Source organism: Cupressus sempervirens, chromosome 10 (genome assembly GCF_028749045.1).
Source record: "Cupressus sempervirens isolate cs-2001-9-10 chromosome 10, ASM2874904v1, whole genome shotgun sequence".
Lineage (NCBI taxonomy): Eukaryota > Viridiplantae > Streptophyta > Pinopsida > Cupressales > Cupressaceae > Cupressus > Cupressus sempervirens.
In genome coordinates this window covers 683,970,031-683,982,994 of record NC_143127.1, presented here as the reverse complement: position 1 = coordinate 683,982,994, position 12,964 = coordinate 683,970,031, and positions in this window count along the sequence as shown.

Below are 12,964 nucleotides of genomic sequence, written 5' to 3'. Positions count from 1 at the left end.
TTCCTAACTCCAACATCGATGAAACTTTTGACGAGGACCTCGTTATGGACATAATATCCTCATCCAACTAGGTCTTTTTCAATGCCAAAATGGTCAAAATTGATACTCAGTGGAAAAATTTAATGAAACTTTTGATGAGGACCTCATCGATGTCATAACATCCTCATCAAACTATGATGTAAGCCACATGAAAAATTAGATCTTTGATGCCACATTTTTTAAGCATTTGACCTCTTTTTTGAGACCAAGATGCATCAAAATTTAGATAGAAAAGTTGGTCACGAATCAATTGACAAAAAAATTGCAACAAACCCATTCGTAGAAATATCGACCAATGATCATAAAAATATTGACCAAAGAGCATACAAAAATTGACCAATGAGCATCAAAAAATGAATACAATTTTATTAGTGAGAAAGAGAATCTATGATGAGATTATGCCACAATATCTCATGAGATACAAAAGATGTAGGCAACAACCAATCATTATGCACAAATCATCCAATATCAACAAGAAATATTATAGAAAAATATCATATCATTGAAGGTAGAAAAAATCATACAATTTCCTACCTCTAAACATCATAAGATGATAAGAAAATGTATCACATACTATGTAAGCTATAGATGATTATCAAATGAAAAAAATTAGAATCCAAGATATCAAAAAGAAATTTGTTATGAAAAAGATATATGATCCTACATGTAACAAAAGATTTTAATAACCAAAGATAAAAATGTACCATAAAATAATATGATCTATAGAGAAATAAGTGAAAATATTGAGGAGAAGTATGCTATACATATAATAAAAGGTAACATGAAGAAGAAAAAGTGAGAACATAGAGCTAATTGAGATCCCTATAATATACATAAGACAAAGATCAAGTTGTACAACCAATCAAAACATATTAAAGATTACACACCTAAAAAGGATAAAAAGGCTAAGGGGTGATGTATCAGAGGCTATACCAATACCAAATATGCACTTGTCAAGAAGGATATATAGGTATCTAATAACCAAAATAGATCCCCAAAAAGGATGATCATTTCCCCCTAATGAAGTTTAAGCAAAGAGAAAGGCCTATTGTACTACTCCTAAACATATTATTCCAAATAACAGGGAGTGGCAACAATAGGGTTGAGAAATACTAAGTATTTTTGTGAAGAAGAGAGTAAATATCTTGTGTATTAGCAAGCTTACCACCTTCAATGTTACCATGAATATAGATAATATATTCTATACAATCATCAAGATAATCTTCATTTGTGTAGAAAAATGGATATTTAAATATAGCAACAACATTTCAGAATCAATGGTTGATATTGTAAGGTAGGAGCTTACAAAAGGTGATAACAAACCTTTAAGCCTAAAGCTTCCCTAGTATTAATACAAGAAAGGTGTGAAATTGGAAAAAGAAGATGTAAAGGAGGTTGAGGTGGAAGAGAAGAAGAAGCAAAATCGCTAGAAGAAGGAATATGACCCATATCTTACTCATGATATTATGTAGGAGGGTTAATAGTGTTCTTAATACCATGTTCATTAATACCAAGACCTAAACCCTTATGACCTTGTCGAGTGATAATGTTATAACCCATAGTATAAGTAAGATGGAGGGTAGAAGGAGAAAATGTAATATCAAAATAAGTATGAGTGAATGTAGTATAAGGAGGAATTATAGGAGTAGTATGAAGAGAAGTTTGAAAAGTAAGAGGATGTGATAGCGGAGATAACTCATTTTAAAACTAAGAAATATCAAGGCCATGTAACATACCTTGAATGTTTTGAAATGTAGAAAGGGTTTCATCATTAAGAAGTGTAGTCATAGGATTAGGATTAGAATTTGGAGGATCACCAACAAAATCATGAATTACATCTAAAAGGTAAATGAGAAAGCCACATAAGAATCTAAGGATATTCTTAAAATATGTTCTATCCTAAAAACCTTGTGTTAGTTAACCATAAAATATAAAATCCAAGAAAAGCATATAAAGACATGAATAACATAAAGTGGTAGAAGCTTTCATAAAAATCATAAGTATGATAATAAAGACATGAAAAAGAGTAGTAACCTTAAAAATTCATGCTAGAGAAAAATAATGCCATGTTTAAAATCCCAAAAGTAGGCAAAAACCTAATGAAAATAAGAGAGATCTAACTCCAAAAGTCTAGTTTACTTAAATAAGGTAAAAACCCATTAAAATAAAAAGGAGAAATCTAACACCACAAAAAAAAGAGTTGATAGATTTAGGTTCACCAAAAGAAGGTAAACACCTCAAACAATCTAATACAAAAAAGGAGGGACTTGTCAAGTTCACAAAAAGAAGGCAAACAAACAATCTAACTCCAAAAAGAAAGGGGCACAAGCTAGGTTTGCCAAATTATTTAAGGGGGAAAGGGAGACACTTTAATAGGTTTGTAGATCTCCACTTTTCTAGGCCACTAAGCCATTCAAATATGTATGAAAGGTAAAGAGGGGAATTTCCAAATACGATTCCACTTATGATCCAAATTAGATTAGCTAGAACCCAAAGGAAGGACATTATTACTAAATTCAAATTATAAAGGGGAATGCAATATAGGGAAATATACTATTTGGCCTTTAGTAGGATAATGTGAATGTGAAGATGAACTAATTACTTAAAGAATGTAAAACTAGACACTATGTGTGTACAATTAGCCAAATTAAGATATAGATCTAGGGTAAATATATGAAAGGAAATAAAATATGAAAGTCTCACCTTGAAATGCATAGGGGAAGACATTTAGCTCTAAAAGTTATAGATCTAAACTATATTCTGAATATCCAACTACATATCTCAAAATAAAATGGTGAAAGGAGAAAAACCCATAAATCTCACGGAAAAAGAGTACTAAAAGACAAGTCAACTTGGAAGAACATCCTCCAACCCAGTAGACTTAGTTTGGTGACTCTGCAATGAACTTCTCCAAAATTGTCCTAAATAGTAGGTTCCAGATCTATAAGTTCTAATTGATATCCTACAAATCAACACAAAAAGAAGGGTTTTTGTGGTTGAGTTTGATGAGGGATTGCTTTGGTTAACCCCTAGGTTAAGGAATTAATCGTAAATTGAAATGTAATTAAGAAGAGAAATACTTACACGTAGTAGTTCTAAATAATATCAAATGAAAGATACAATTACCTTCAAAGATGTAATTGACTTTGATATGTGATCAACTATGTAAGTGTAATAGCCTTGACTCAAAAAAAGCATAAAGAAATCAAAGAATACAAAGCCTCATGTATGGAAATGTATGTGACATTCCATGGATGAATAATGGATCTTCTCCATAGAGCAAAACTCCAATACCACCTTGAAGGAAGAATCTTGATATAAGAAGGAGATTCTTATACTTGAAAGCTTAAAGATACTTGATTGAAGAAGAACACCTTGATTACTTGCTTTTTTGTGGATGTATTGAGAATGTGAGATATGAAAATGAATCCCCCAAGCCTCCTTTTATACTAGTTTTTAGGCAAGGAAAACAACTTGAGCTAACATGGGAGTTAATTAAACTAATTAGCATACTTGAGGACTTCCAAACTTTGAACCCTACAACCACTAGGGAATAGGTTGATCTAAGCTGACCTAGTCCAAACCAAGTCAACTTAAGTCAACCTGGTCCTCGAGGATGCGACAATAAAGCCTCTAAAAGGCTCAAAGAGATGTGCAGGTGAAACTAAAAGATAATGAGTTGATTGGGAGATATGGTTAAAAGGGTAACAAAGTGACACCTAAAAGACTAGGTGAGAAAGTGTGAGATGCTGGAGAAGGATGAAATGAAAAGGAAGAGGATAAAAAGAGACCAAAACCATGCTACGGAAGGCTAATAGGTCTCAAAATAAAGTGTTTCCATTTTAAGATGGTACATTTAATAGTTAAATAATTTGAATTTGTGGTTTAACCAATTCTCCACCCCCTTCTCTCAGTGTCATATACCATTGAAAATAATCTCATTTCTCCTTGATGACATTCTTCTATAGTTGATCATGGTTTTTTAATAATGAAAAGAGTAGTTTGGATCGAGTCTATCTATATTATTCTTTTGAGATCATTAATCTTTATTTTCATAATTATGTTATGGAAAAATCTCAATTATGGAATTGGTTTTTACACTCTTTTCCATCTATAAATTGGGTTATATGTATATATTTTAATATGTTTGAGATGGCCTTTAAAAAAAGGTCTTTTTTCTTTTTGATGGAAAGTTAGAGAATGGGAAGCCTAGTTTTACATACACAATAAATTAGGCCTTTTTAACCCTAATATCAATTAGCTTGAATACCTGGTGTAACTTTCAAGATGATATTAGTATTTTTTTTAAAATATGGATAATTTCATGATCTTAGCTCAACCCTTTTTATCTATCGAAAGAAATCAAGATTGGCCTATTTTGCCTCTTTCCAAGGTCACTTTTTCAAATCACTACCCTATAAATTTTAGCATCAAATGGAATACAAGTCATATATGTTCTTCAAAATGTAGTTCTTTTTGAAAATTTCATTATTAAATCATCAACCCATAATGATTTGTATTCAACAAGTTTGGAATATTTAGCCCAGACTTACTCAACCAACTAGTTGGTTTTCTTGGTGGAATCATGACATCTCCACACAATATAGTTTATATGAATTTATGGTAGATAATTGGCCATGTACTATTGGCGATCTTAAGATGAAATGAAAAATATTTTTTTGTTTCTTCTAAGATGGCTTCGAGGTTCTTTTCCATGACTTGCAAGTTGGGGTTGCTAAAAATTTCCAACAAAAGAAAATTATAGACCATCATTCTACTAGAAGGAATCAAATTAAGACCAAGTTTCATTAGCTAAATATGGATGATCGGGCTTCTAAATGATAATTTCTTTCTCTCATATATTTTCACTCCTCCCTTATGATTAAATGAATCAAAGAAGACCGCATGGTTCTCTATGAGCTACCACATTTTCTTCATACTATCATTATAAATTATGAGGTGTTCATCATAAAGTAAATATTTCTTGCTAGAGATTAGTCCCTGAATGATTGTCTTGTAGTTTTTCCTTCCTAACTTTTAGTTTCTTAGAATGGTTTTTGCGATCAACTATTAACCGTCAAGGATATTAAAGAAGTTGTTTCTTCCATGGTAGATGAAGATACTCCCATATTTGTTTACATAAAGATAGAAATGTTGTGTTATTTACTCACAAATATCTTGATATTAATGTTTCTATTTTTCCAAAGACATTTATATGCAATAATCACATGAAAAATAAAGTACAAGGTAATTAAGTTGATCTTGAGTTTACCCACTTGCAATAATTACTTGAGTATTGGGAAAAATCTCCTTGTAAAATTGCCAAAGTACTAATAGATGTTTCTATTTTTGGTGATTGATCTTTTCCTTATGTCCATTGGTGTTGTTTTAGTTCTTCCAATTTTCAATTACATATATCACACTTCTAGGCCCTTGACTAACTTTTGAAGGGGAAGATACTTTCAACATTTTCTCTCATATTTGCTACCCCATGGTGATTTGGCTTGTATTTGACCTACTAATAATGTGGTTCCTTATACTTGAGATCTATCTAGTTACCTATATTTTGATGGGGATTTTGGATGGGCCACTTCTTCTATGTGATTTTTTATATTTGGATCTAGCTATTCCTCCTACCAGGAAGGGGAATGGATAAAAATACAAGAATAAAGAATATTTGTCCCTTATAGACCCTAATCCTAACCCTACTAATGTATAGGGAATAAAGGATGATCATTATCCTCTACCTTCTACACATTAAGAAGTAAAGTCCACATTGTTAGATAACTAAGAGGGGGGGTGAATTGGTTATATCTAGTTATCCTACATGCCTTATAAATACTTTAGTAGCAATTTAAACTTCATAAAGTTTTATATCAATAACTCTGTAACCACATTCAACTTCTGAAATCAAACTTATAACAACTTTACTTCAAACTATTATCTCATTTCTCTTACTTATACTGAGTATTAGAGTAATAGCTTATCTTTTATTGAGTTGTGACATTAAACAAATAACATGAAAATAAATTTTGCGACACACAAGTATTCACATATTTGACACATATATTCAATGTGTAAATCCTATAAAGGAAAAAAGTACCTGGGAACAAACAACTCAAATATTTTACTCTTCTAAAGTGAGCTCTGTTAAGTGTCAACCTTGTTAAAGGTTACATGCACATGTTTAGTGTGACCTAGTTAGAGGATTTTTACCTAAGAGCATCTAGACCTTATCACTTATTGACATCGCTAAAGGATGCTACCATATAGGATTTTAAATACTTGTTAGGTCCACTTGGTCAAGATATTTTATCTACTGAAATGGCAAGAAAGTAAAAATCAGTTGATATTCTAGGTTTAGCACTACATTTCTTATTTAAATAAAAAAATTTCTTGGTTTCTTCCTTCTAATCTCTTAATAGCTGATTCACACTATCACTCAACACTTCCACTTACTTGATCTTTACACTTTTGTCCTTCTTAGTTCACCTTATATCTTCTTCTTCTATAATAAATAATTAGCACACAATCATCACACCATTAGAAAGTAAAAACAATCCTGTTCATCTCCTTAAATAGTAAACTTTTCCATTCAAGAGTCTTCTAGATTTTGTCACTTAATGACGATCATAGATCTCAGATCCAATGGATTTAGTCACTCAAAAAATAGTTATACCTTGATTTATTTACACATCTTCATTCTATTAAATCTCCTTCAATAGATCTTCATTGCATTCCTCTAGCCATAGATCTCATAACTAACTTTGACTTTATTCTTTGAAATTCTCAAACATTCTTAATATTCATGAAAAGTCAACCTCAAATTAATATTTTCTAAACTTGTTCTTTTTGTTAAGGCTCTAAACACTACAACTTTACTTGGGTAATGCATCTTTCGATTAACCACAAAATATCTTGGTTAACACTAAACTTTAACTCCTCTTTTCCAAGGGCTCAGTGATAAGTATAGTATCTCAGTTAATATTGTGTTTCTTCTTACACTAACCAAATTGTCTTGTATATACATGCTCTTTATAACTTAATCACATCATTATATGATTGTAAAAAAACCAAATCAAAATTATGTTGTCATAGTCCAAGTCATTCAAGTACCCATTGAATACCATATATATAACTCTTTCACTATCATACTTTCTTCAAAATCTCTTCATCAATCAAATGATCTAGTACTCTACTAAATTAGCATAATATCTAATCAACTAAGGCTTGGCACCAATGACAATATAATAGAAAATATGACTCTTTTAAATAAAATAACAACATTATTAGTTGGGGCCAACAATCTCCCCCTTTGGCATTGATGGAAACGCATAAACATAAGATTTTAAATTACAAAATATTGCACATAAGCTTATCAAATGTATGAATTGTCAACAATACAAATTTTTAGCTCTGTGATTTCAATCAAGTTCTCTACAACATATTTCAATTTTGGATTCACTTGGTTTGTATCTTTAATAGCTTCATATTCATAAATTCTCCCCCTTTAGGTATACTTCTATTTTTAGAAGCATCATGTGAGGTCTCACCCCGACCTGTCATACCATAGATGCTTTTTACATGCATTTTGATATTTGGGACTTTGATATTTTGGCACTTATTCAAGACTTAGATGGATAGTGGCTTGTCTTATCTATCGATTCTAACACTAGAGTAGTGTTTTGTGTCTAGGATATGTACTAAGAACTTGATATTGTGAATGGAATGATCAAACACATCTAAATGCAACTTTATGACATGATAGAGTTAGATTATGATATGCAGATAATGATGATTTATGATATGCAGATAAGTGTTAATTTGATTAGGATGATTTATGATATGAAGATAAATATTAATTTTATTACGATGATTTATGATATGTAGATTTTGATATCTTAACATTTTGAATGAATTAATTGAAATGATTAGGAAAGGAAATTTAATTGAAATATGTTGATATGGATTATGTAACATTTGAAATTATATGCATTTATGCTATATATTTAATATGACCTCCTTGGACTATTGATTTTTGATTTTAATGTGCAGGAAGTGGAACAATTGAATTTTTTTTTTGGGGGGGGGGGGTGGGGGCAGAACAAGTTCCTAACCTATGTGAACATAGTTTAACCAAGGTTCAAAAGCCTCGTTGTGAAAGTATTTTTCTTTTTAAATGTTAGTTTTCTTGTATGTAGAAATGTTTAATCATAAAAGATGCATTAGGGACATGTCATCGTGATGTGGAATGTGTATTTATGTGTCACTTGACACTTGTGGACTTTGTGTGTAATTAACATGTTATTAGGGTTTTGGTCATGGTGGCAATTTACCCTAAAACTAATTACCTTGTTAATGAGAAAGTAAACCCACTTGATAAAGGGAATGATGGATCACAATAAAAGGAAATTCGAAATTGGACTTGACTATGGTTTTGAGGGGTCATTAGGTGGTCTCAAATTGTCTTTTATGTGAAAATAAGTTACCCATTTGATAGTATAACATGTTAGGGACCTAATTTTGACCAAGTTAGTGCTTAGAAAGCCTTGGGGGGGCCTTTACCCTTGCATTCTTTCATCAATTTGAAACTAGAGTTGTGACATGTGTTTTCTCTCACGTTTCTACTAAGTCAAATATAGAAAATTTAGAGGGAGACAAGTTTCTAAGAGGAAGTGTCTTAGTGTCTTTGCTAAAATAGTTAGTGAGAAGGCCTTATTAAAGAATCTTGGACAAACTAGTGGGGTGTTCACCCACTCTCTAAGTTTAGAGACAGTTAGGGTTTTGGAGGGAAGTGAAGGGAGCTCTACAACAACTATCATTGCCTTTAGCTCGGAGCAAGGTTGGTGTTTCAAACCATGTTTACTTTCCTTCCTTTTGGTATTGCATAATAAATTTGCAAGCATGGAGTATGTTTCATGGAATCATGCATTGTGTGGTGAATCTTTGTATTATAGATTTTGGTATTATGTTTGATGAGACCAAAAAATTTCTTTATTTTATGATAGTTTTAAGATACTTTGTTGATACTCTATTTTATCTTTGTTAAAACATTTGTGGACCTATGCTTACCAAACCTATGATAAACCTATGGGTAGAAACTATGCCATATTTTGCTAATATTATATATAGTATGCATTATTTTATATAGTTATCAAAATGTGTGTTCTTATATTTGAATTTAATTTGATAAATGTTTATTTGCAAACATGTCTTTGTATTGGAACTAACCCATTAATGAAGACCAAAAGATAATTGGAGGAATTCAAAAGTTGAGAGCCAACAACATTCAAGGAGAAGAGGAATGCTAAGGAGTAGCCATGGCGGATGAAAGTTGCAACGGTTCCAGAAGACACAGCAGTGAGTAAGGAGGAGCTATGAAGACTTATTACCTTCTCTACATTTATTCTTTGGTGAGCAGATGTTCAGACTTTATTATTCCCACCTTAAGCCATTATTCCCTATTCCCTCCTTCAATTGTTATCCTCCTATTTTCTCTCTTGCGGATTTAAAGCTAGGTCATTTATTTTTCTGTTATGGAATAAGTGTTGATTTCCTATATATATAGGAATCAACCCAAGTGTGTTAAAAAAAATTTTACCAATTAGAAGAAATAGTTTATGAGAACAGACTGTTAACTTTTATAGTTGTGTTTTTATAGTTCTGTGTTATGTAATGAATTTATGAAATCTAATGAAATAGTTTTTGGGTTCTATCTTGTGTTAGTAGTTTAGTGAAGCTGACCAAGGGGGGCCACTTGGAAGGTGGATTAGATTAGGATAGAATAGATTTATTTCCAAGCATTCTTAGTTTTGTAATTAGAAGTTGTAAGTTCCTATAGCATCGTACTTTGTCAATGTTCCAATGGCATATGTGAGAACAGTTATAGTGGATGAACCAAGTTGGAATATTTGTTATCCTTAGATTGTATTTCCAATATTCATAGAGTTAAGTGTGTTAGTTTCTTGCAGCAATAGAGTAAGTTCTTTTCCTTGCATTTTACTTTCCTATAGCATAAGATTAGTGATTCATTAAGAGACCTAGTGCACATATTGTGCCAAACCATTTCAAGTATACATCCCTGGGTTGACAAGATTAAATGCACCTCATAGTGGGAAAAATAGTCTTTAGTTTGAATATATTATTCCTAAACATGGCCTAGAGCATGACTATGATACACCTATTGTGAGGCGGACCATTTTTGGTGCCGTTTCTAGGGATGGTGTCAAGCTATAAGCATTTTTGAGTCATAGCTCTTAGATAAAATTTTTTTAGAAATCTCCAGTTTGAAGTTTCTTTCACTAGTGTGAAAAGTTTAATTGCATGCATTGAAGAGGAAGACGATGAGATGAATATGGAAGATTTCTTCCATGAGAGTTTGTTACTTTGAATGAAGAAATTGAAGAAGAAGAAACTGAGTTACATTTTGAAGATGCAAGCCCTATTTTTCTCACAACATCATCATCAAGAGTTGAACTAATAGATATAAGCAGTCTTCAACCCTTCACTGAAGTATTGGCCAATTTTCTTGATAACACTACTCTGAATCCACTAGTTGTTAATCATCTGGTACCCAATGTCTCTTTTTAGCAACAACCTCATAATCTAGTATCTTCAGTCACGATGCAACCTACTTTTCCATTTTCCAAGTCTTGTAACCAATGCTAATATTAAGAACATACCTACCACTACTCTTCCAAAGTTCTATGGCCTTGCAACTGAAGAACACTAATGCCCATAAGCTTGAATTGTTTCTAGCAACATTGAAAGAATCAGCTCTATGATGGTTCATGGGCTTAGGAGCCAATGCCACAAGAAGTTGGGATGAGATGTAAGCTTTGTTTCTGGATAAGTATAAAGAATATTGCAAAGCATCTGGTTCAAGAGGGGATGATATCTTTAAAATATCATAGAAGGAGGAAGAAAAATTAGAAGATTATGTTTCACATTTCTCATATACACTGCAAAGAACCCTCAACACACATTGTCCAAAGATTTTCAAAAGCTAGTTTTTCTGAGAGGTGTGAATGATGACTGACTAGAAGTATTGGACCTGATGGCTAGTGTTGATGTATATCAAGCTTCCTAGGATGACCTCAAGAAGATCTATTAGAACTATTCAAGGTCAACCATGAAGAAAGGCCAAGGACCTCGTTCCACAACCACTAAGGAATCAGTTAAGGTATTTCAAAGCTTGAGATATCTAACCTATTGTTAGATTTCAAACAAGACATCATCAACAATGTCACTACACATCTAGACATAATGACTACAAAGAAGAAACAAGCCAAAGCTAAGTTACAACTTGCTAAATACTACCCTTGTTATCGAAAGCAGAAGAAGGATTGCCAATGTAAACTAGTCACAAGTATGGAGAACCAACATCTTCCAATTGAGTGTGTCAAGATAGATGGAGATGATGAGAAAGTATTCTTTGTTGCTCAATACCAACCATGGGTCCAATGTCAAGGTATGCCTCAGGACCCCTTGTAAAATTCAAATTCCTATGGTAATCAATGGCAAAACTATAATCCCGAAGTCCTCCACAAAATCAACCCAATTAGAACAATGCTAGGAAAAACAACCCACAACAATCCCAATGGCCTCAGAATTCCCAACCACCTTGGCCTAACCAATAGAGCAACCAATGGTAGAACCAATAGAACTACTGGCAAAACTAGTAGAACCAATGGAAACCACTCCAAGGGAATTTTTAGTCTACAAACCAATGGAGGGAATCTCAACAATGGCCTAACCAAAATAACGGTGCTCCACAATTACTACCTCCAATTTAGGAACTTTCTCTAATGCCACCACTTGCAAATATTGGACCTCAAAAGCAAACATAGTTACCTGCACAACCTCAGCCAACAACCACAATAGCCCATGTATAGTGCTGATGCTCAGTAGTATCATGCTTACACCCTAAATGTTGTTAATATACATCTAAGATTTGGTACAACTTTACCAGCACCTAAACTACCTCTTATAACTAAAATAACAAACTCTCCTGTAGCACTAGAACCCTAAGTTACTGAAACTATTGACTCAACCAGTGTTACTATGTCAACCCCAGCTCAACAGTAGTAGAACCTCCTTTTCCAAAAAAGCTAATACAAATGAACAAACAGAGGAACAACCTTTTAATATTGTTGATCAGTTGAAAAACATGCATGTCCAAATACCTCTATTTCAAGCCATTAAAGATATTCTAGTTTATGGAAAATCTATTAGGGAAGCATGCTTGAAGAAACTTGGAAGGAAGAAAAAGGACCCCACCATAGTCCATGTTGTGGGATAACTAGCTGATATCATGCTAGGGAAATTGATTACACCAAAATATTCTTATCTAAGAAGTCCAATAGTGAATGTGAGTATAAATGGTTAGTTTGTTAAAAACACTTTAATAGATCTTGGAGCTACTATAAATGTTATGATCAAGGATACCATGAAGAAGTTGAAAATAGAAGGACTAAGGACTACACCAACAATTCTATAACCTGAAAATAGTTTTACTATTACCCCTGATGGGATGATAGAAAACATAGTTGTAACCTTAGATTCTCTAGAATACCCTACAGACTTTGTGATTTTATCCCCCAAAGTTAATCTATCTAGTTACCTTGTCATCTTAGGTAGACCATGGTTAGCCACAATTGATGCAAACATAAGTTACAAATCAAGGAATATGATCATATCAAATGGTCAAGGAAAAAAGAAATTTTATTTATATCCTCTAGCCCAACCATTATCAGATTTAAGTATATCTGTTTGGCAAAATTTAGGGGGTGAAGAAGAAGAGTTAAACTCTATAGTACAACCCATGACATTGCATAGACAGTCTTTTCTAAAATTGCAAGAGGAAGATTCAGTACTTCAAAGTATCCTCACTAACAGTTGTGTGGTAGAAAAAGATATATCTGAA